The sequence below is a fragment of the Anastrepha obliqua genome, chromosome 3, assembly GCF_027943255.1.
Source record: "Anastrepha obliqua isolate idAnaObli1 chromosome 3, idAnaObli1_1.0, whole genome shotgun sequence".
Lineage (NCBI taxonomy): Eukaryota > Metazoa > Arthropoda > Insecta > Diptera > Tephritidae > Anastrepha > Anastrepha obliqua.
This window is the reverse complement of record NC_072894.1, coordinates 40,722,176-40,743,929: the sequence shown is the minus strand read 5'-3', so window position 1 is coordinate 40,743,929 and position 21,754 is coordinate 40,722,176. Positions and strand designations below refer to the sequence as shown.

The following is a 21,754-nucleotide window of genomic DNA, read 5'->3' as shown; positions in this document are numbered from 1 at the left end:
TTGTTTGTTATTCACCAGTGAATTTAGCGAACCACGCCGTTCTTTTTCTTGTTTATACAATTGTCACGTTACTCCCATGAATGTCTCAATTTTGTGGTCTATTATTTTTGAATGAAAAAAGAAAGTTGGCATCAAGAATGATAGAAACAAGATTGCAACAAGGGCGCGTAACGTCACATTGGCCGAGTTGTGCAGTGTTGCCAACCATTTGCTCTTCACAATAAATTTAGCGCTTATTTATACCCAGAAAGCGAAAACTTTTAATTTTGATTTTTGTTTCTTTTTTTTATTTAAAGCTACCGAATATGTAAATTAAAAAGAAAAAGACTCTATTAATAAATGAAAGAAGCTTAAAAAAGGCCACTCTGAGAAGATTTTAGTGCTAATGAAAATTTGTTGATTCTTATAAAATTAGATATTTTGAAAGCACTTATTTATTTTTTTGCTCTTCAAAAGCAAAAATATTAGATCTTTTTCTCTTAACTCTTCTTAACATTTTCACACATTTTAAAAAGCGTTTGAATTTACTGAATGCGAATTAAATCCATAGAGGTGTGGAGCATAGGGCATCAAGAGTTAAAAAAGTAGTGCTAAATAAAACTGAGTGAATTGTTGAACTAATTTTTAAAAATTATACATTTTTAACTATAAACATTACATTTAACTATAAACATTACATTTTAATTAGAATAGGTTTAAAAAATGTTATGCAGAAAGAACTAAAACTCCGAGACTAAATAACAAAAAAAAGCTAAATCAAGTTACGAAAATGGTAATCTGGCCATACTGGTCCTAAAACGACGTCACTCATTGTCAAATTCGCTCATTATGCTTTCCACGGGTTGGAATCATTTGATGTTTTGAACAGTGGACTAAGCATTACATAAAAGTTATGGCGGCCGCCGTAGCCAAATGTGTTGGTGCGTGACTACCATTCGGAAATCAGACTGAACGTAGGTTGGAGTCTCGGTGAAACACCAAAATGAAGAAAAAGGTTTTTCTAATAGCGGTCGCCCCTCGGCAAGCAATGGCAAACTTCCGAGTCTATTGAAAATGCCATGAAAAAGCTCTCGTTCGGAGCCGATTTGAAACTGTATGTCTCTCCATTTGAGGAACAACATCAAGACGTACACCACAAATTGGAAGGGAAGCTCGGCCAAACACCTATATAGAAAACTGTTTTTTGTTTTTTTATTTCAAGTAGCTTCAATAAGCTGGATTGATAAATACATACTTATGTTTGAATATGTTGAATTGTTTTCACCGGTCTTAACTTACAAGCATTAATTTTAAGCGGAAAAGGTTGTATGATACAATTTTTTGAGTTATTTGGAGGCTTTTAGAAAAAATGAAGAAGGCGTCATTCACAATTGGCTATGCTTTGGTCTTGAAGGGAAATTGGATGACGGTATTTAAAAAAAAAAAGGAGCAGTAGCAATACTTGAATATTTCGACTAAAAAGGAACTGAGTTGCCGAAATTATAAACGACATTACTTTATCTCCATTGATGGTAGCATTTTTGGACTAGTCCAAAGTAAACGTGCAAGCTTCTTACCAAGAAGCCATGAATAGTTGTAAAACTATGTAATTTTTTCCTAGTTTCAATTTGAATTTTTATATTTTTTATACTTTTAACTGAATTTTCACTGTACACCAATTTTAATTTTTTTGTAATAAAAATGAATGGTTTTTATTTATACTTATGTAGTATAGATTTCATTAATACTTCTTCTGCAGGGTTTTTTAGGAAAATATTTAAAGCTTTTTCATCTTGCACGATTTTTAAAGTTGTAAAGTTGTGGAACATATACCCAAATTTACCGTATAATGCTTTTCTAAGGTTGGTAGCTACCGAGTAAGAAGATAATAGGGTGTGTTTACTTATGTATGCAAGCATGTAAGCAGGTGGTGCATTAGCAACAGGAGTGCAGCCAGTCACCAAACTAATTCACTTTGTTGTGAACACGTAATTGACCTATCAACCAAAATGGCAAAAGTTGGAATTACTAGGAGTGCTTTTTACACTTGCCACTCCTTTAACCCTTCTGCACAACGGGAACATGGCCTGTTGAAGACCTCACAGAAATTTGGAGTGTCTCAAACAGTTTTTGGTTCGAGCAGAAACGTCAATATCCATCTGCGAACAGCCAGTAGTCGCTGTGAGGCAAATGTGGTGAATATGGAGGATGTGGGAGTGATTCGAAGTTCAATTCATGCAGTTTTGCCAGTGTTTTGATTGACTTGTGACACGGTGCATTGTCTTGATGAAACAAAATGATGAGCAAAGGCGGCACTTACTTTGAAGAGAGCTTTCTCACAGACAAATGCTCATGCAATATAAAGCCAACAACTTTCTTTTGATATCTTTGCGATATCAGCTAACTTACGCAACTTCACCTCTCGATCACTCAAAACGATTTTCTTCATTTTTTTGATGTTTTCTGGTGTTACCACCTCTTTCGGACGTCCACTGAGTTGTGCATCATCGTTATATCTGCGCCCACGTTTGAAGTCAGCAACCCCATAATACTTTTGAAGCCATTGCTTCCCTTGAACGGTATTTTTGCCCATCAAAAAATGGAGTAAAATTAAAACACGAAATTCTTTTTGATCCATTGTTTTGAAAATAACAAGAGTAGCGTCAGTCACGAAATTTTAACAGCTGTCTTTTTAAGATTAGTACTAACTTAAAAAGAGGTGAATGCAATAAAGCGGGTGCCATCTATGGGTTGGGCCCGGGACTTTTCACATGTGTTATAAAGAACTGAGCTTGTAACAGAACTTATGGCAGTATATATATACGTATAATCAATATAATATAATGATATTTCATTCTGCAACAAATAAAAAGTTTTTCAAAAGACGCAACTAGATGTTGTTTTATAATAAAACATGTAAAAATTTAGATGTTTTCAGGTTTCACTATTTTTTTTTTTCGAAATACGGCTCTTGAAATTATATTTGAAAAATAATATCATTTAAATGTCCACAATGAGGGCGTTTGCAAGCTGACATACAAGAATTGAAATTTTAGAGAACTTGCTGACATATTAACGCATTAAATTCAGCAATCTCGATCCGAATGTTGTGCTTCAGCTTTGGAAACGTTGTTGGCTTATTCACATATACTTTTCTTTTCAAAAAACCCCTGTCATCATTACGCACAAAACGAAGTTAATCAACTTAAAATTAGTTTTAAGGTGAACGCAGACTGTGGTACAAAAATCTCACTAATTTTTGAAAATTTTTCCCCTGAGGATGTTGTACATTTTTCCCGTACAACGAAGGGCCGACAGTTTTTTATATGGAGAGTATATATATTCTCTGCTGTTCAAACCTGCAGTAAAATTAGTCTTGAACTGCCTTGCTTTCCTGCTGAACTGATTAATTTGCAATGTTAATGTTAATGTCAAAATGCATCGATGGCATACCAATTAATGAACTAGTTCATATGATCTTCGAATCCTCTTTACGTGTATTCCTAATACTATTTGAAGCGTTATTAAAACCACTCACTAGTCGTTTTTTAACTGGCTCGATTCTTTTCACTGTCGAACTAGTATGACCACGCCCATCAAATACCAGTTCGTGAAACAGTATATTTGATTTCACTACAGGATTCGTATAACTTGCGCTAGTAGAAGGTTCTAGGAAAATGTGTGCCTTCATATGCACATTTATCCAACATGCATACATGCATATGCACGCTCAAAGCAAGGACCCATTAGGATGGGCTGCAAGTACACAGATGCACAAACATCCATTTAAATGCAGATTTCAGCACATTGGTGGAAGTTGGTCACTAAAAACGTTGATTCAATTGCTGAACACAAAACTTTTTGACAACCGTTTTATGAAATTTAATTTGCAAGCATTCATGTCTAGAATTTTCAACTAAATTTGTTGCATAACATATGTAAGCAATTGTAGCAATGAAATTGTAAGCAATAAAAAGTTATCTGCACCTAAAAGTGTGCGTAAGTTTAGTAACACTTGAATAAACGCTTAATGTTAATAAGTTATCTAATTTATTTGTCTGATGGAAATTTTTTGAACACTGTATGTATGCAGGTACCTCAGAGAAATAAGTATATTATATAAAAGTACATCAAACTTGTTTGCAATAGAACTACAAAAAATAATTCTAAAACTTTATTAATAGGTTAGTAAAGTGGTGGTAATTAAAAGCAACTATAAAACAACAAAGAACCACAATTTCAGTATGTATATTTAAATAAAAGTAAAGACTTAGGCGTTAACAGCTCGTAGGAAGTAAGTATTTGTATGGGAAAAAACAAATCCATTATTTTCTCGGTAGGTGGCTTTATTGATCGATATCTCGTTAAATATCGATCAAACAATTTAAAGTTTAAGCTCGTTTTCAAGGTGACATTTGACACTAAAAACATTATTTTGCTGTTTTTGTTTGTTCGTTTTAGTTGTGAGTTGCAGGGTGTTAACAATGTTTTTCTTTGGCAAAGGCGAAAATGGAAGCTAGTGAATGGTGCTTAGAATGACGATAATGTTACAGGTAATTACGTGCTTATTTGGTTTTATCGATTTCATTCAGGCATTTTCGATGTTAAAGAAAATATCTATACAAATCACATAAATAATCGAAGTTGACCGGCATCGCCAAGGACCTATAGATCGGCCATGAAACAGTTTTAAATCATTTGCGTAAAAATAATTTATTATTTTTTCCCAATTTTAATATATATAATATTCTAAATTATTAATAAATGAAACATTTAATTTTTATTTTTTTTAATAATTAAGATATTTTTCATTGCATTCCACCGTATTCACCAGATTTGGCACCCTGCGACATTTTCCTATTCCCAAGATTGAAGAGACCCGTGAAAGGATGCCGTTTTGCGACGATTGAGGAAATAAAAATCGAATCGCTGAGAGAGCTCAAGAACATACCAAAAACTGCATATGAGAACCTCTTGGAGGATTGGAAAACAACCTCGCATAAGTGAAATATATATCTCAGGGGAACAACTTTAAAGGAGATAAAATAGAAATTGATAAATAAATAAATGTTTTTAAGAAAAATTAAAATTCGCCTTATTTTTTGAACACACATCGTATGAGTGGACAGTTCTAGGCGTACAAAATTAAGGGAGAACACCACTGTGAAAATTAAAAAAAAAATCGATTTTTTTGCATTTTCTGAAAGTATAAATATTCAAAAATATGTAAAAAAATGATTAACTTAAAATCTTGAATTTTATACCCAATACAATAGGTGCAGGTAGTGAGTTACAACGGCCAATGAAAACTTTAAAGCGTTTTTCTCAAAACGACTTTTTTTGATACGGTGTCAAGCATTTCTCGAAGACTAATGAACCGATTTTAATTTTCTTTTTTTTAATTTTTGTTATTGTTATTGATGAGATCACTGGAAACTTATACATTGTGAATCAATACTATTATATTTTGATTCAGAAATTATGATGGCCATGGATTAATTAATGATTGTTTTTTATTATGGTTTTTTCAAAAAAGATAAATTTTTTTTAAATGCCAATTCCAATTCATGAATAAAAAAAGTTATGATATTTGAAATACACAAATATAGGATCACTTAATACTGGTAAAATGGGATATCTTTCCCATTTAATCATGTTAAAATTCACATATTCACATGTGTGACTAAATTTTGATCTCCGTATTTAAATAACGTCGAATAACGTCGAAATTTCGACGTATGGGCGATCCTAGTATATAATAAATTGCCTTTTGTCCGATCCTCGAACAATCATTCCTACTTATAAAACAAAAAATTGACTATTTTTTGACCTTCCACAGTGGGGAACGCCATCTTAAATGAAGCAAAATCTGTTCACATTGACCTCTCGTACAATAGAATGAGATATCTTCGACTATACTTATATGGGATAAGATAAGTCCCTTACCATAACACAGCTAAATATCTGGATACGACTCTTGACACCAAACTAAGAAAGCGAAGCACTTGGATTTAAATTCAGAAACATGTATTGGCTTATGGCTTTATCTACTTATAACAAAGTAAAGGGTTTTCCAATAAGAAACGTTATTTTGATATTCAACGAGAAAAGCTATTTTTTAATATACTTGATCGGATGTTTATTTCATTACAAAGAGGAAGGTATGCCGTTAATAGTGGAAAATAACATCAGGCATACGACCGCCACGACCACGCAAACAGGAACATATCCTTTTCATGAAATTTTCCATAACCGAATTGCAAAGTGGATGCCCTATGTCCTCGATAGTCTCACGAATTCCATCTTTGAGGTCTTGAACCGACCCTGGGCTGTTGGCGTAGACCTTCTCTTTCATGTGGCCCCAAAGAAAAAAGTCACAAGGTGTTAAATCAAAATACCTTTGTGGCCAATTGTGATCACCTCTTCGAGAAATAACACGGTCCGGACACTTCTCCAGTAAAAGATCAATGGTTTCGTTGCTTGTGTGGTACCCAGCGCCGCCTTGTTGAAAATAAACCTTGTCCATATCAATACCATCCAATTCTGGCCATAAAAAATCGTTAATCATCTCTCGATAGCCTTTTATATATTTAAATAACACCTGTTATTGGAAAACCCTTTCCTTCTCTACCAGTTACAATATAAACGGAGTAAATAAAAATGCAACAGTTCCGAAATATGTATTAAAACTACTTACTGCAACCAACCAATGAAGCTAGCACTGCTAGCCAAAGAGAAACCACTATCGCACTATCAGGCACTTTCAACTGGATTGAGATACGAACAGTTGTCTGGACAAGGCAAAAGGGGCAAAAAAAAATCCCTCTATACTTCCCACCAATATATTATATATTATCCCATTACAATTACAATAAGATAAGTAAATTAATTGCATTTGGTAAAAATCTTAAATATTTGCAACCATGTTTTTATTATGTACGAATCTGGTATACTTTTTGGCTTGACCAACCGCTGGAATTGCTGAACTGAGTTGTAGGTACTGCAAATAAATCTTGAAAGCCAACCAATTCACGAACTATACACACAACAGCAATAACAATACTAATACAACATTAAACCTTTTTAACATCTCCCAATACCGCCGTTGCGAATTAAGTGAGAATTTCCACCTCCAGTATGAACAAATATAAAGGCAAGAGAAATTCGAAAAAAACCGAGCAGGGCGGAGCAGGTAGCAGAAATTAAAAATCGCAATAAAAAGCGCAGAAATGCTTAAGCGCGCAGTTTTACCTTTTTCGCTGTTATTCCTTGTGAACTGTGTATTCCAATTCCGACCAAGAATAGCGTTAACGAGCAAAGTGCAGTGAATGGTAGAGAGCACCAAAGCATCGAGAATTGACGCAACTCGACGCAACCACTTCATTGCATCGGCAACATTGTTAAGGAGCAAAGGAAGAAATAGAGCGTAAAAGTATACGTACGTTCGTACATACATACATACATAAATAAGTACAGATATACTCACACATACATACATATATATGATATTACGGTATATATATACAGACCGGAAGGTTTGAAGAACTGCACGAGAGACGAGTGAGAAGTTGCGTTGTAAGCAACCGTCAAGAGTTTGACGGTAGTTAAAATAAAATATCAAAAGTTTTTATTGAAAAATGAAGTGCAAAAGTACACCATGAGTAGCAGAATGAGAAAATGGGGAAAAAAGCTGAGGAAGCAAAACAATCAGCAATTTAATGATTCCTTTGAAGACTACCGTACAAAAATATACGGGCAGGAATCGGGAGTTCCAGCAACCATGCGAGTACAGTGAGCCATACAGCCAGCCAGCCAGGCAGCAAACAGTAAGGCACGAGAAATTTTCAAACTTCAAAATGAAATAAAATCCAGTGAATAAGCAGCAAAATTGCAATGGAAGGCACACCATAACTGGAGCCAAGCCAACAAAAGAGGGTGTGGTCCAGCGTTGAGTAATCAAGCAAAACTCAAGTGATGCACTGATGCTGAACATTATGATGTTATTAAGGATGTTGATGAGAGCGCTGATGGAGGTACTATAGTAATTGTTGTTGTGTGGCAGGAGCTAGTGATGATGACTATTCCATTCGTAGGGCTCTGCCCAGAATTGCGGTTTTTGAAATGCCCAACTAATGCAGGGTGTGTAGGAATTAAGTATGTATATATGTTTTTAGTATGGATGTGTGTGTGGCAACTAATGGAAATTATGAATAAAAGGAAATATGAGGTGAGGCTATCAAATAATGCAACTGATGCTATAAAATATTTTATCTCGACTTTGGAAATATTTCATTAATACTACGTTCAACATACACCCATATATTGTTTACATACATACATATATTGTTTGTTTTATTGGGGGAAGATTTTTGCGTAGCGGGTTCCAAACCTAGTGCATAACCAGATATCATAGTTGGTTTCGCCTACTTACATTAGTTCGTTCTCAAACGAGTGTTCGGGAGCTAACTAAAGGATATTCGGGCGAAGCCCGGAAGTTGTGAGTTGTTGAGATCATATCAAGAAGAATTGTCCTGGCTACTCCAAAATGAATGGCAATCAGGGACTTTCTGCACACGGAATCATCCATTGTTTATAGCGCCAATCAAAAGGAAGAACCATAAATAGTTCAAAACTATGTGGGATGTCATCTTAACTCAACTCCATCAGGATGCGGGCCATTTTCTCCTGCACAACTTCTATGGGTCCAAATCTTGTTCGTTTTAATCTAGATTACACTTCAAGAAATGGAAAGTGGTCGTACCATATCTCAAAAACATGGATGTGCAGGGTTTAAGACTGGTATGATGTACCTGACTAGAAAGTGATTGTATTGTGTTGTTCAATTGTTCCACTGACTATTTCTCGGGTTAAGCAAAAAAAAAAAGTTTAATGCTGAGGTAATACATTAACGCTCGCGGTAGGTTTCAATCTCGTTATATAATAGCCACACTTAGTACATATTTGTTGTTGTGCGTCCATGTGTATATCTATAATGGATGTGGCTAGTTATATGTGTATATACGTCCGTATGGCATGCATATCCTTTATTAGGTGTTTGGCCATGCTCCTCGTCCTATTTGTGGTGTGCGCCTTTATATTGTCCATAAATGGAGGGACTTAGAGTTTTATGCCGCCTCCGAATGGCGGATGGTTTTCTAAGAGCAGCTCTTTCATGACAGAAATGCAGTTAGTGGTTTGCCATTGACTGCCAGAGATACCACTTTATAAATAACTTTTTTACCATTTGGTGTTTCATGCCCATAATATTCGAACTAGAGACCTATCGAACGCACGAAACCCCATTCGGCTAGAACGACCCCCGTGGATATTTATTACAATAAAAATAGTGTTATAAAATAATATCATCGAAATTAGGGAAAATGCTGTGAATGCACAAACTTACTTGCCGATTAAAGTCACCGGTCGTAAAGTTAAATTAAAAAAATCAGCAAAGCAGAAGAGATTTGCATATTATCGTAAGAAGCTGGTGGACTACGATAGCCGGGGACTTGCCACATTTAGTGATTATTAGCAACCATCTTAGCTTCATATATTTACTCACTTCTCACTTCTGATGTGAGTATCGCAAGAAGTCGGTAAAATGGTTAACATTTTTTTAAATAGTATCATTTTTAATTCACTTCTTTCGTGTTTTATTCACAACAAAAAATTAGAAAAATATTAAAACTCTGTAGCCGCTACCAAGCTCTTATATTTAAAATAGTTTGCTATTACTTTCCTTCCATAGAGCTGTTGTGTCGCCAAACTAATAATTCGTGTGAAACTTTATAGACCATGGAAATGCAAGTTAAAATTTTCCATTCTCATCCTAAATATTTGCTCTACTTTCTAAGTTTGATTTTAAATCTATGTGCAGTTCATAGTTTTCCAAAATAGTTCTGAATACAAGCCATGCAGTGCCCCAAATAAGATATTTCGAGAGCCTCTTTTCGTACATATTCAATCCATATTTATTTATAGAGTGAGAGCCCGCGACGCCCAGACCTTCGTTAAATTATAAAAGTTGGAAATTTTTCTATATACGTCTCCTATACATGTATAAGCAAACCCAGATTATTAAACCTGGGTCGCGGTGGCTTTGGCAGGTAACAGGTAGTAAAGGTGAGTAAAATTGAGTCTCAAATTTGTAATAGTATAAAGCTTAGTTTTTATACATTTCAACTTACAATCATATCAGAAACTGCCTCGTCCATTGGCGGACACTTAGGGCGGTGACAACCCCTCCCCAGACACCCTAACATTCTAATTATTTATAAATCTACTTTCGTCATAGTATAAAATCTAATTTTTATATATGTTATTCAGAGATCTATAAAAATAATGCTTTCACAATCCCCAGACAGTTTCGATGGTTCCCCTATCTTCCCAGACATAATGAAGTCCACTCCAGGCGTGAGCGCGATGAATATATACATATGTACGTTGGTGCGAGTGAAATAGCGCGATTGGTCTACGGCGATCGATTTCTGCGCATCAGCTGTCTTATACTCTGTATAATACTCCGTATTGTATATTATGTAGTGTGAACTGCTATACGTACAGCAAGCGTTTAATAATTTATTTGCAAAATTTATTATAAAATAAGTGGTCTAGTTGTGATAAAGTGTTGTCATGGAAACGGAGGAACCGGAAAAAAACAAATTAAGTTGTTTTATTTGTAAGAAAAGTGAGGGGAAATTAATATTGCTTTCTGAAGAGACATTAAAGAAGTGCCGAACTGTTTTGAAAGTCAAAAAAAAAAACACAACCTTAAATATGCGAATGTTATTTTGCCTGATGAATATACAGATGGAGGTTATCACCGGGAATGCCATAAAACATTCACAGGCGTTAATAAACAGTACTACAATTCGGAGCCTGCAGATTTAAAAAAGAAAAAAAGAGTAAACAAAGAGTCGATTAGTGTAGACAATTTATCTCCAGATACACCGATAGTACCTGAGTTCACTACCGAACTCGCAACAAAATCTCCAACATCATCAGAACAAAATTTATATTCTGAATTGATAAAGCTCCAGCCTTCAACCTCCACAGAACAATCTCATTTACCGCCTCAACATACAGAACCTTCAACAATTTCACAATCGACTTTAGCTAGTGAATCAGAGGTCTTACAATCGACAAGTTATCAAAAAAATGGTGACATTAGTACACCAGATGTTACTTAAGTAAACAATGTAATTGAGGACGTAAATACTCAACCCGAAAATGTTGTCAGTAGTAATGACTCTCCGATTGTTTGTATATTTTGTAATAAACAGAAGAAGAAACAAACCAATTTAAAGTTAGTATTTTTTCTAACATTGAAGGTTTAGAAGAATATAACGAGTTTTCAACTACATTGAATAATTACTCTGCTCCAAAAATATATTATCATACTGATTGTCGAGTTCATTTTAACAATGATGTGTCCTCTAAAAAAAAATCATCTAGTAAAAGTCATTGACATTACAATCGAGAGTATCACAGACAAGTTTTTGACGAAATTGGCAGCATTATCGAAGAAGATATTATTAAAAAGGGACGATGTTATTTTTTAATATATTTACATGAACTGTATAAAGAGTCATTGGAAAAAATTTATCAAGATAATTCCGTTGAAATGAACTTCGTTTTCACAGCACACCATCTCGAAGAAAAAATTATGAAAGTATATTCTGAAGATATAAAATTTTTTACTATTCGAAACAAAAAAATTGTCGCACCTAAATATTTACAATCAATAGATGAAACAGTCCTCGACAGCTTACACACAGAAAATATTTTACAGAAGTCCGCATTACTTTTAAGGAAACTAATTCTGAAAATTGAAAAAAATAAATTACCTTCTAAAAATATAACAGCGCAACATTTGATAACAGGAGAAGTCTCTATACCAGAACCCTTATTGGACTTTTATTCAACTCTTCTCGGTGGGTGTAATCAGAAGCGGAAAAAAGCATAAAGGGTTCTCGTCAAGTGCGTTCTTATTGTCAAGACATTATTTTTGGAGTCCATAATGGCCAGGTGAAAACATCAAAGCACATCATGCTGGGAATGACTTTGAAGAGTATAACAAGCAGCAGAAAAGTTATTGATATCATCAACCGATACGGGCATTGTATAAGTTATCAAGGCATTGAAGAACTCGAAACAGAAGTTACATATACTTCAATGGAAAAGTCCTCATTATGTCCCGAAAAGATTCAAAAGAACCCTAATCTTTTTGCTGGTCTGGCATATGACAATTTCGATCGTTTTGTGGAAACTACTAATGGAAAGGACACTCTTCACGACACAGTAGGAATTATTTATCAGAACGTCGAGTTACATACAACTGAAGAGTCTGATGAATCCGAAGCTCCAGCTCCTAATAGTACAAGTGAAGAATCTAATGACTCCGAAGCTCCAGCTCTCTCCTTACAGTAAAACTAACATGCATACAAATTTATCTTCTTAACTTTAAACTTCTAGAATTTTACCATCAGCTGTCGATTTTTCGTATTTTTTTCTGCACAATACTAGAAAAAATTTTCGATTGATATTTACAACTTTCGTAGATCTCCACTTGACTCAATAAAAATCGCATTATTGTATTGTTGATTTAATAATTTGTTAATATGAAAATTTTTCTGCGTTCTTCTTTAAAAATTTACTTTTTTTATCTGTTATAAATGTATATAATGAATTTTCTTGATAAATTTAGAGAACAGATCGCACTATTTCACTCGGACCAACGTACATATATATTCATCGCGCTCACGCCTGGAGTGGACTTCATTATGTCTGGGAAGATAGGGGAACCATCGAAACTGTCTGGGGATTGTGAAAGCATTATTTTTATAGATCTCTGAATAACATATATAAAAATTAGATTTTATACTATGACGAAAGTAGATTTATAAATAATTAGAATGTTAGGGTGTCTGGGGAGGGGTTGTCACCGCCCTAAGTGTCCGCCAATGGACGAGGCAGTTTCTGATATGATTGTAAGTTGAAATGTATAAAAACTAAGCTTTATACTATTACAAATTTGAGACTCAATTTTACTCACCTTTACTACCTGTTACCTGCCAAAGCCACCGCGGCCCAGGTTTAATAATCTGGGTTTGCTTATACCTGTATAGGAGACGTATATAGAAAAATTTCCAACTTTTATAATTTAACGAAGGTCTGGGCGTCGCGGGCTCTTAGTCTATTAGTGTAGACATTCTGAATATGAACCGAATCTGATTATAAGACGATTTTGTAAAAATGTTAGATAAAGTAAAAATTCCGACACTTTTCCGCTAGATGTCGTCGAAAATGTCGATAAAATCATGGAAGCCGTCGAGTCGCACTGGCCTGCAATTGCCTATTCTGTTACTCAAAAATTGAGTTCTAATCCGAAAACTGTTTGTAAACATTTGCATATTTATCATAATAACTGTGATAACTTAACAACAAAATAAGAGAAGAAATTGTTGACAACTTTTTCCTTCCACTTATATTTCTGGACTATGATTTTTCGAAATATCTAGACTACAACTTCAGCTAGCGGATCACTTTATAGCCTAAAATATATTATATTAGACATTTTTTTTTTTCCTTTTTTCGTTGCTTCGAAACAATGCCTTCTTACTGCTTGGAGCGCCACATGTGTCCCTCATTTTTTTGGCAGAAGGATCGCACAGATAGTTGAGGACTTCGCTAAATTTCGCGTGTCTGCACTATTACCGCGATTGCCCGCTTCCTCTTGCTGGCGCTACTGATGCAATGTGTTACTATGGGGTTTTCTTTGTTTTTTTGTTTGTTTTAGCAGCTACAATGCAAATAATGCGCAGACTATTGTGTGGGAGTAAGGATGAAAAGGAGTTTTTGGGGTTGAGGAATGGAATTGAAGGATTTTTTCTTTTTGTTTTTGTTTTAGAAATAAGAAAAATAGGTAAATTTGGAAAAGTGCGAGGTCCGTGCTTTACGTGAGATTCGAACCCATAACATCTGGGATGGCAGGCTAGTGTACTTACGCTAGACTACCGAGGCCGATAGAATAAACCAATAAAATTTTGTTAAAATGCATCCGGCTATTGTGGGTGATTTATACTGTTACCAACTACAACTGGGGTAATTTCATTAACATGACGAATTCGCTAAGCTAAAATAATATTACCCCGAATTATCGAGAAAACCGGCTTAAGGTTTTTAACTTATTTGCTATATCTACCTAAGTAAAAATGAGAAACAGATATTCTTCTAATGTACATAATACAGTTATGTTATAGATACGATTTTTTTTTTTAATTTTTTGTATTTATCATTTTTGTATTTTATTCAATCAGCCGACGAGTGATCTTTAAAAAAGATTGAAATGTTATTGGTTTCTTAAACATTTTTCTTGGCAAACCGTAGATAGGAATTCCGGCGTGCCAAAAAAACTAATTCGGTAGGGTTTCTGATACATTAAAAGAGATATATTTTCAAAGCAGACCAGAAATTTGTTTTTGTTTAATTGATCACAAATTTTAATAAACTAGAACGTCTGATAATAAAATCTTTTCTTTTATAATGTAACACATAACCTCCAAAAATGCATGTAATTTGCCCCATAACAACCATGGTGCGCCTCTATGTCTTATTTTCTATTTATCCTTTGGAATTTATTTTTCATTTGACAGTTTTTACCCTGCCAACTCGCAACAACTTATTTATTTATCTTCAAAGGTTCATCAATGCATTCATCTCCGCACAACTCTCAGTCATATAGTTTATTCCACTTCATATTTTTATCCCATTGTTTTCGCAAATTGCTTCTGGCAACAAGCTGAGTAAATGTTAAAGTTTCAATTAGAAAATTCCTTTACTATAAAAGTTCAGCCATATAAATAATAAAGTATAAGCTAGAAGAAATGAAAAGTAGTTGTTATAAAAAATTTCTAGAGACAAGCTGTTGACTGTAACGAATTTTGAAAGGATTAAATCGGAAAAATGAAATCCTCAGCGCAACAAAAGCAGTGGGCAAATAAAGGGTCATTCAAACTACCCGCCTAGATGTTGTTTTAAAACAAAACATATACAAATTAAGATTCTTTGCAGTTTCACTACTTTTATTGAAAATAGTGCTCATAACAATTATACGTGAAAAATGGCATCATTTAAATGCTCACCATTAACACGCCTACAGGTACAATCCGCTAGACAGTCGATTTATGAATGCCTATTGTTGAGAACGTCGAGATATAGAGAATCCATCTTACCAACAAGAGATAATTTGTACTAAGTAGGCAATTCAGTAGTGAAGTCCTCTCTCGACGAACAAAACTAACACCCTACAAGAGTCCGTTCTAACGTATGACGTAGAAGCGTAGACAATGACAACGTCCAATGACGTGCCACTTGGAGTGATCGAGAGAAAGATTCTACGGAAGATTTTTGGACTTTTGACGTTGGCAACGGCGAATATCGCAGGCGATGGGACGAAAGAAAGATCATGTGACAAAGGACTTGTATTCACTTGGTGTGCCCAACTGGCACCGTTTAGCAAACGAAAGGTTAGAAACGACCAGCGAAATTTTTGTAACTTCATACATTACGATATTTTGAAATATTACGATTACGAATTCTTAAAAGAATTCTTTATTTATTTTCTTAAATTAAGAACAACGCCTTCTTACTGCCTGGAGCGCCATCCGTTTTTCAAGTCTTTCTGCCAGAAGAATCTTCTTCTTGCCCACTTCTCACTGATGCAATGTGTAACTGTCTGTTTTTCTTTGTTTTTTGCTTGTTCTTACGGGAGTAAGGATGGCAAGGATAAGTTCTGGGTTTGAGGAATGAGATTTTGTTTTTTTAGAAACTGGGAAAGTAGTTAAATTTGAAAAAGTGCAAGGACCGTGCCTTGCGTGGGATTCGAACCCACAACTTTGGGATGGCAGGCTAGTGCACTTACGCTAGACTATCGAGTTCCTCTATTTATTACATTCTATTAAATATTAACAATATGCAAACCTTGCACAATTAGAATCTATTATATTCTTTTAAGAACACTTAAGATGTAAGAAGATATTTTTTTTAATTCCACTGTAAATCTTTTTGCTAATCCCTTCGGTGTGAATTGTTTTAACCTACTTTTGGTATTTTTCGTCGGTACAATTTTTCGCATTTGTTAAATAGTTTTGGTGGACTGACAGTCCCTGTATATCTTTGGTGCCAAATGTCGTGATTGCTTCTTGGATTGTGTCTACATTTAAGTCACGAGCATTTGTTATAGTAATAGCTAAAGAAGGGAATTTTTAGCCATCCCCATATATCTTTTCTGTATTTCCAGATAGGAATAATAACTGTTTTGTATATAAGCTCCTTATTATAAAGCGATAGTTTTGATGCTCGTCCGATAAGCCAATTTAATTGCCAGTATTTATACTTAATTTCATTACTTTTATTTATGATATGTTGTTTATTGTAAAATGGGCAGATTTTTATTTTGTTGTCTTTTAGAGTAAGATTATATTTTGATGAGTTTGGGTTTATTGAGTTTTGTCTTGTATTATCTTTACTGTATTGTTTATTATTTTTTAAATATGAAAGTTACCGATTTTTCGTCACTCTTTGATACCGTTAATACAGTATCATCTGCAAACGTTGCCATAATTGCTTTATATGCTGGCGCATCAGCGGTGGATATAAGATATAAAAGAGATCCTAGTACATTTCCTTGCGGTACTCCAGCTGTAATTGAGAAGTTATCGGAATATTCGTATTTTTTTAATTGAGTTGTTTCACGAAAGATGGACGGACAAGCATATATGGCTAAATTGACTGAACTTATCATTCAGAGCGTTTTATTTATTCGATTTAGTTACAGAAATCAATAAACAATTGTTTTTACTGACTATCTACTACAAAAGTGAATTTAAAAAAAAAATAAAAAATAAAATAAGCTGAACAAAAATTTTTCTTACACACACACGTAAATACTCCTAAAATATCGTTATCAAAAAAATAAATTACAGTAGAAAGTTTAATTGAGCAGACAAACGTAACTTAGATAGTGTAAAATAGTGATGGGCAAACTCAGCACATTTGCACTGTGCAGCAGCGTGTGCTTCTGCGAGCTAAAAGTGCTAGGTGAAGGGGGATAACAAAGCACAGGGAAGAAACAGAAAAATTGAGCGAGTTGTGTCTGTGTTTGTATCCTGAATGAGAGAGTAATTATTCATGAATTCTTACCAGGGATGACAACTTGTAACTTCGTATCATCAAATTTCTAAAAAAATAGGTTTTTTTGGTAGATTTTTCTTCAATAACTAATTTAATATTATACATATTAAACTTTCTATTATAATAATGAATTAAGATAATGAAGAACAATAAACAAGCAATTAAACATTTCAAAAGTTCGCGTAATACTGTTTTTAATTGCTATATGTAAAGAAGATTAAGGCCTCTGAAAATATTTTATTTGAGACTAAATTAAAATCTTGCATATTGGAAAGCAATGACAGTTAAATCTTCAATAATATTGATCACTGCATATACTGACGATTCTGTAAATTATTCACACTTATCTTATGATTACTTATGTGGTTTTTGAGATCGGATATATTTTTTTAAATTGAGCTAAGAAATCCAGATAATCAATTTTTTTAGCAAATTACTTTATAAAACTGCAAACTCTCTTCAGCTACCGAAGTTTGTCAAATTTTTCAGAATTTTTAGCTACTTTGTGATACCATTTTTTCTTTTATTTTTCATAAAAAGTGGACGTGATTGACAACTAATTTCGCCCATCTAAATCCAATACACTCTGATATGCACAACTGCAAATAAAAATAAACAACCAATAGTATATACTTATGTATATAAATCATGAATAATAAAATCAACAACTCCCAAAATTGATTCCTACATTTAACAACTGCGGCAACTCTTACTCATAAGTTTTGACATTTCATAAATAAAATCAGTTTTTTCGTGATTTCTTCATTTTTCGACGATATTTTTTGAGTCCGTAAGCTACATATTATTGTCGCATAAAAAACCACTAATATAAAGTGTATTTGTATGGTGTGGATGCAGTGAAAGTGGTGAAAATTCTATTTAAAAATTTGAAACGGCGAACGTCAAAACAAAGTGCACAGTGTTCAACTGCTGACAAAAACATAAATTTATTTCTAATGTGCAATATATTAAATATTAAATATAAAACATTTGGTTCAGCATGACCTCAAATAAAAGAATATTGTTAAATTTGAATCCGAAGTGGAGGGTAACAATTTTATGCAAATATGTAGACGGAGTATCACAATGCCTTGTATGTGAAAAACGTGTGGTGTGTAAGGTTTTTAACATAAAGAGACATTATGAGCTGCACAGGAGTGAATATGATGAATATGTAGGAGAAGAAAGGAAAAGTATATACAAATCCTTAAGTCTAAACGAAGAGCCCGATTCGATGTGCCAAATTACAGAAGGTCGGAAAAATTCAAATTATTAAAATTTTATTTTAATTTCTTAGGAAAACGAAGATTACGTTGTAGATGCAAAGCGTGCAACTTATGAAATCGGGTTAAACCTTGTTCGTGAGAATCGTGCATTTTCGGATGGCGAATTGGTGAAGTCTTGTATATTAAAAGCAATAGGAATTTTGTCCCTTATCTCGTAGAACTATAAGCAGACGAGTAGATGAAATGGCGGAAATTACAAAATCGCAGTTAAAAGAGCGTATAAAATCATTCACAGCGATTTCATTGGCAATTGACAACAGTACAGATATATCCGACATAGCCCAATTAGCGATTTTTATCCGAGGAGTTGATGCCCACCCAAATATATGTGAAGAACTTTTGGACATTATTCCAATGAAAGGGACGACTAAAGGTGAAGATTTATTTCAATGTGTTAATGAATGTACTGAACGCATGGGTGTATCATGGCTATAAGTGGTTTGCGTAGCCACCGATGGTGCGAAATCCATGAACGGATGGAAACAAATTTCTCTAATAATTTTTGTGTACTTCGTCATACTGTGCGCATTGCCATATGCGTGTGATTTGAATTTGAGAGCAACTAAGTACTCACCAAGAATACCCACTCTGCTATGATAATTTCCTCAATGATTTTTGAAAAAATCCTCTATTTTTTTAATGGAAACATGTATAAATTGTCCTTTTTAATAACATAAAATTTATAACATGCATTGTTTAAATAAAACATGGCTGGTTGAGATTACTGTTTGCTGCATTTCTTTAAAACAATTCACTAACATAAAGACATACGATATATTTACATACATACTTATATGTAAACGAAGACAATTTTTTCATTCAGAAAAATATACTCCGATTTGTCAGTACAAATTTTTCTCCACATAGTTTGAAACTATGAAACTTTGACATGCGAATGTTCAAACTTCTTGATTATAAAATCTCCTATGCTTCTTGATTACAAAAATTATAAAAGTAAATAAAATAGAAATTTGCAAAGATGATGTTAATATTCAAAGAAGCGTTTCCAATAAAAGAAACGAAAAACATTTTATTATTTATTATGAACGATCTAGCAAATCCCAACACTTCAAAATCCCCTAACATGGAATGAAGTCCCCTTATCTGGTAACTTTGCTATTGGCAAAGATTCACTCTCTTTTTTACAAACACATATGCGTTGCTCAGAACTGATTAATATACGTACACGCCTATTGCTTACCCTTCGGATGTAAATTTGTCGCCCCCTCATCTAGCACTTTGCTAGCACGCTCTGCTGCGAGCGTGCCACTCTGCTGCCCGTCCCTAGTGTAAAATGTTATTCAATAGAACTCGAGATCTCATTGAGTTCAGGAAGAGAGGGAGCAATAGGAGCATTGCAAATGAAACGGATATTTATTACTTAAGGACTTGGTAGGGACCGAAAAGTTAATAATTTCTAGAAGAGAGGAACACTCAATATCACATCTGATAGTATTAAGCAAAAAAGATGTCGACAAAATCGATCTTCTAGTTTCTAGCTGTTTGAGATTAATAAGAAGTAAGCGTGATTTAATGGAAGAGAGAATACTTAAGATAAACTTTTTGAACTTGTTAAATTCTGTATATCTGTATCGATGCTTTTATGCTGTTACATACAAAATTATGATACAGTTGTGCAAAAGTGGCTTGGATATACAAATTTAATAAGCAAATGTCTGAGTGGGGCCTTACCGCTCCGTTGACTTAAAGCACATATTATTAACTCAGCTTACACTCTTAAGCTACCAACCTATATTCATTGCTCATACACACATATATATGTACATACGATATTACATAACGGCAAGTTAGTCATATTCCAGTTTAATTACTCTGACCATATCACACTGCCTTCCTTCTACGTTTATTAGCTTATTCGCTTAGTTCTAAGTGCATACATATTTACCTATTAATTTATGTGTCTTTTCTCCTAACTGAAACTTACACACAACAGTCGGCTCGGCGCGCACTCTCATTACACCATATACGAACTCTTACGATAGTCGAATGAATAACATAAATGAAGAGCTAGGCAATGCATGCTTGCAGGGCAATTTGAACGGAAAGAGCGGAATGCTGGAAAAAACACAGCTTTAAGGCTGAAAAGTAAGTGAGCGCATAATTAATGTTATGGCAGCTTAATAGTGAAGGGAGGAATGATAAAGAGTATAGAAGCCCGGTGGCAGCTTAATATAATATTTTTGCAGCAAATGATAGGTACTCGTATGCGCAGCTGTGTATAAGCAATTGATAATGCAACGAACTTTTGCAATTACTAATCCCATTACCAATTGTTGGCAAATGGAATACAGAAACTGGTGGACTTGATTTAAGGCGCATATTTATTATATTAGATCGAACGTAGGATTCCTTATTTATGACCGCAATGGCAGAGCAGGGTAAGGATTAAATTACATAGACTTACGTTGCCCGCACAGGGTGTATTTTGTAAAGAAGAGGCGTAATTAAATGCCGAGCATTCGCATTATGAAATGCAATGCTGCGGTGGAGAAAAATGCGAAAAGTGTGAAAAAGCGCATGAAAATGGAATTAGCTGCAGGCTAAATGGGTTGCAGCAGTTACAACAGCTTTCAAATGTACATATTTACTTGCATGCGCTTACAAATGCAGTAGACGTATTCGCTGATATATGCAAATGTGGCTCCTTTGCTGCAAGGGTGTCATAATCTAAAAAAATAAAATTTCGAGAAAAACGACTCTAAAAATATGATTGACGCACGACGCAAAATATAGGGTGATTAATTTTGCGCCACCTTGCATTAATTCATATCACAAAGAATTTTCTATACAGCATAAGATAATATGCCTAGAAATGGTTTGGACTGGAAAAACGTGGCGCTATGGAAAGAACGTGGTTTGGCCACGCCTGTATTTGTATGCACACTCTGAACAGTCACAAACAAGAAAGAGACTATTCTATTCCTAGACTTACCCTTGACAAGCTCTTCAAGACAAGTATAACGTCAAGCAGGAAGTGGCAGACACTAAGGCCACGGAGAAGGGGGGAATTAAATTATTATACAGATGGTTGCAAACTGGACGATAAAGTTGGATATGGAGTATTTTCAAAGGAATTAGGACTGGAACTATCCGTTCGACTACCAGACTCCTGCAGCATCTGCCATGTATCTTACGCAGGCCATAACAAAAACGACTATAAATATATTCTCAGATAGCCAGGCGGCCATTAAATCAATGAATGCGGCTATACTAAGATCGAAGGTTGCACAGGAATGCCGAGCAGCTCTAAATGATATTGGAGTCGTATTCAAGGT

General features: G+C 34.4%; 1 protein-coding gene across 1 annotated transcript in view; it reads right to left on the bottom strand.

The window, feature by feature from the left end:
• Window positions 1–21,754, bottom strand: part of LOC129241687 (cell adhesion molecule Dscam2-like) — a 309,207-nt gene that overhangs the window by 131,062 nt on the left and 156,391 nt on the right. The gene's annotated exons all lie outside the window — the stretch shown is intronic.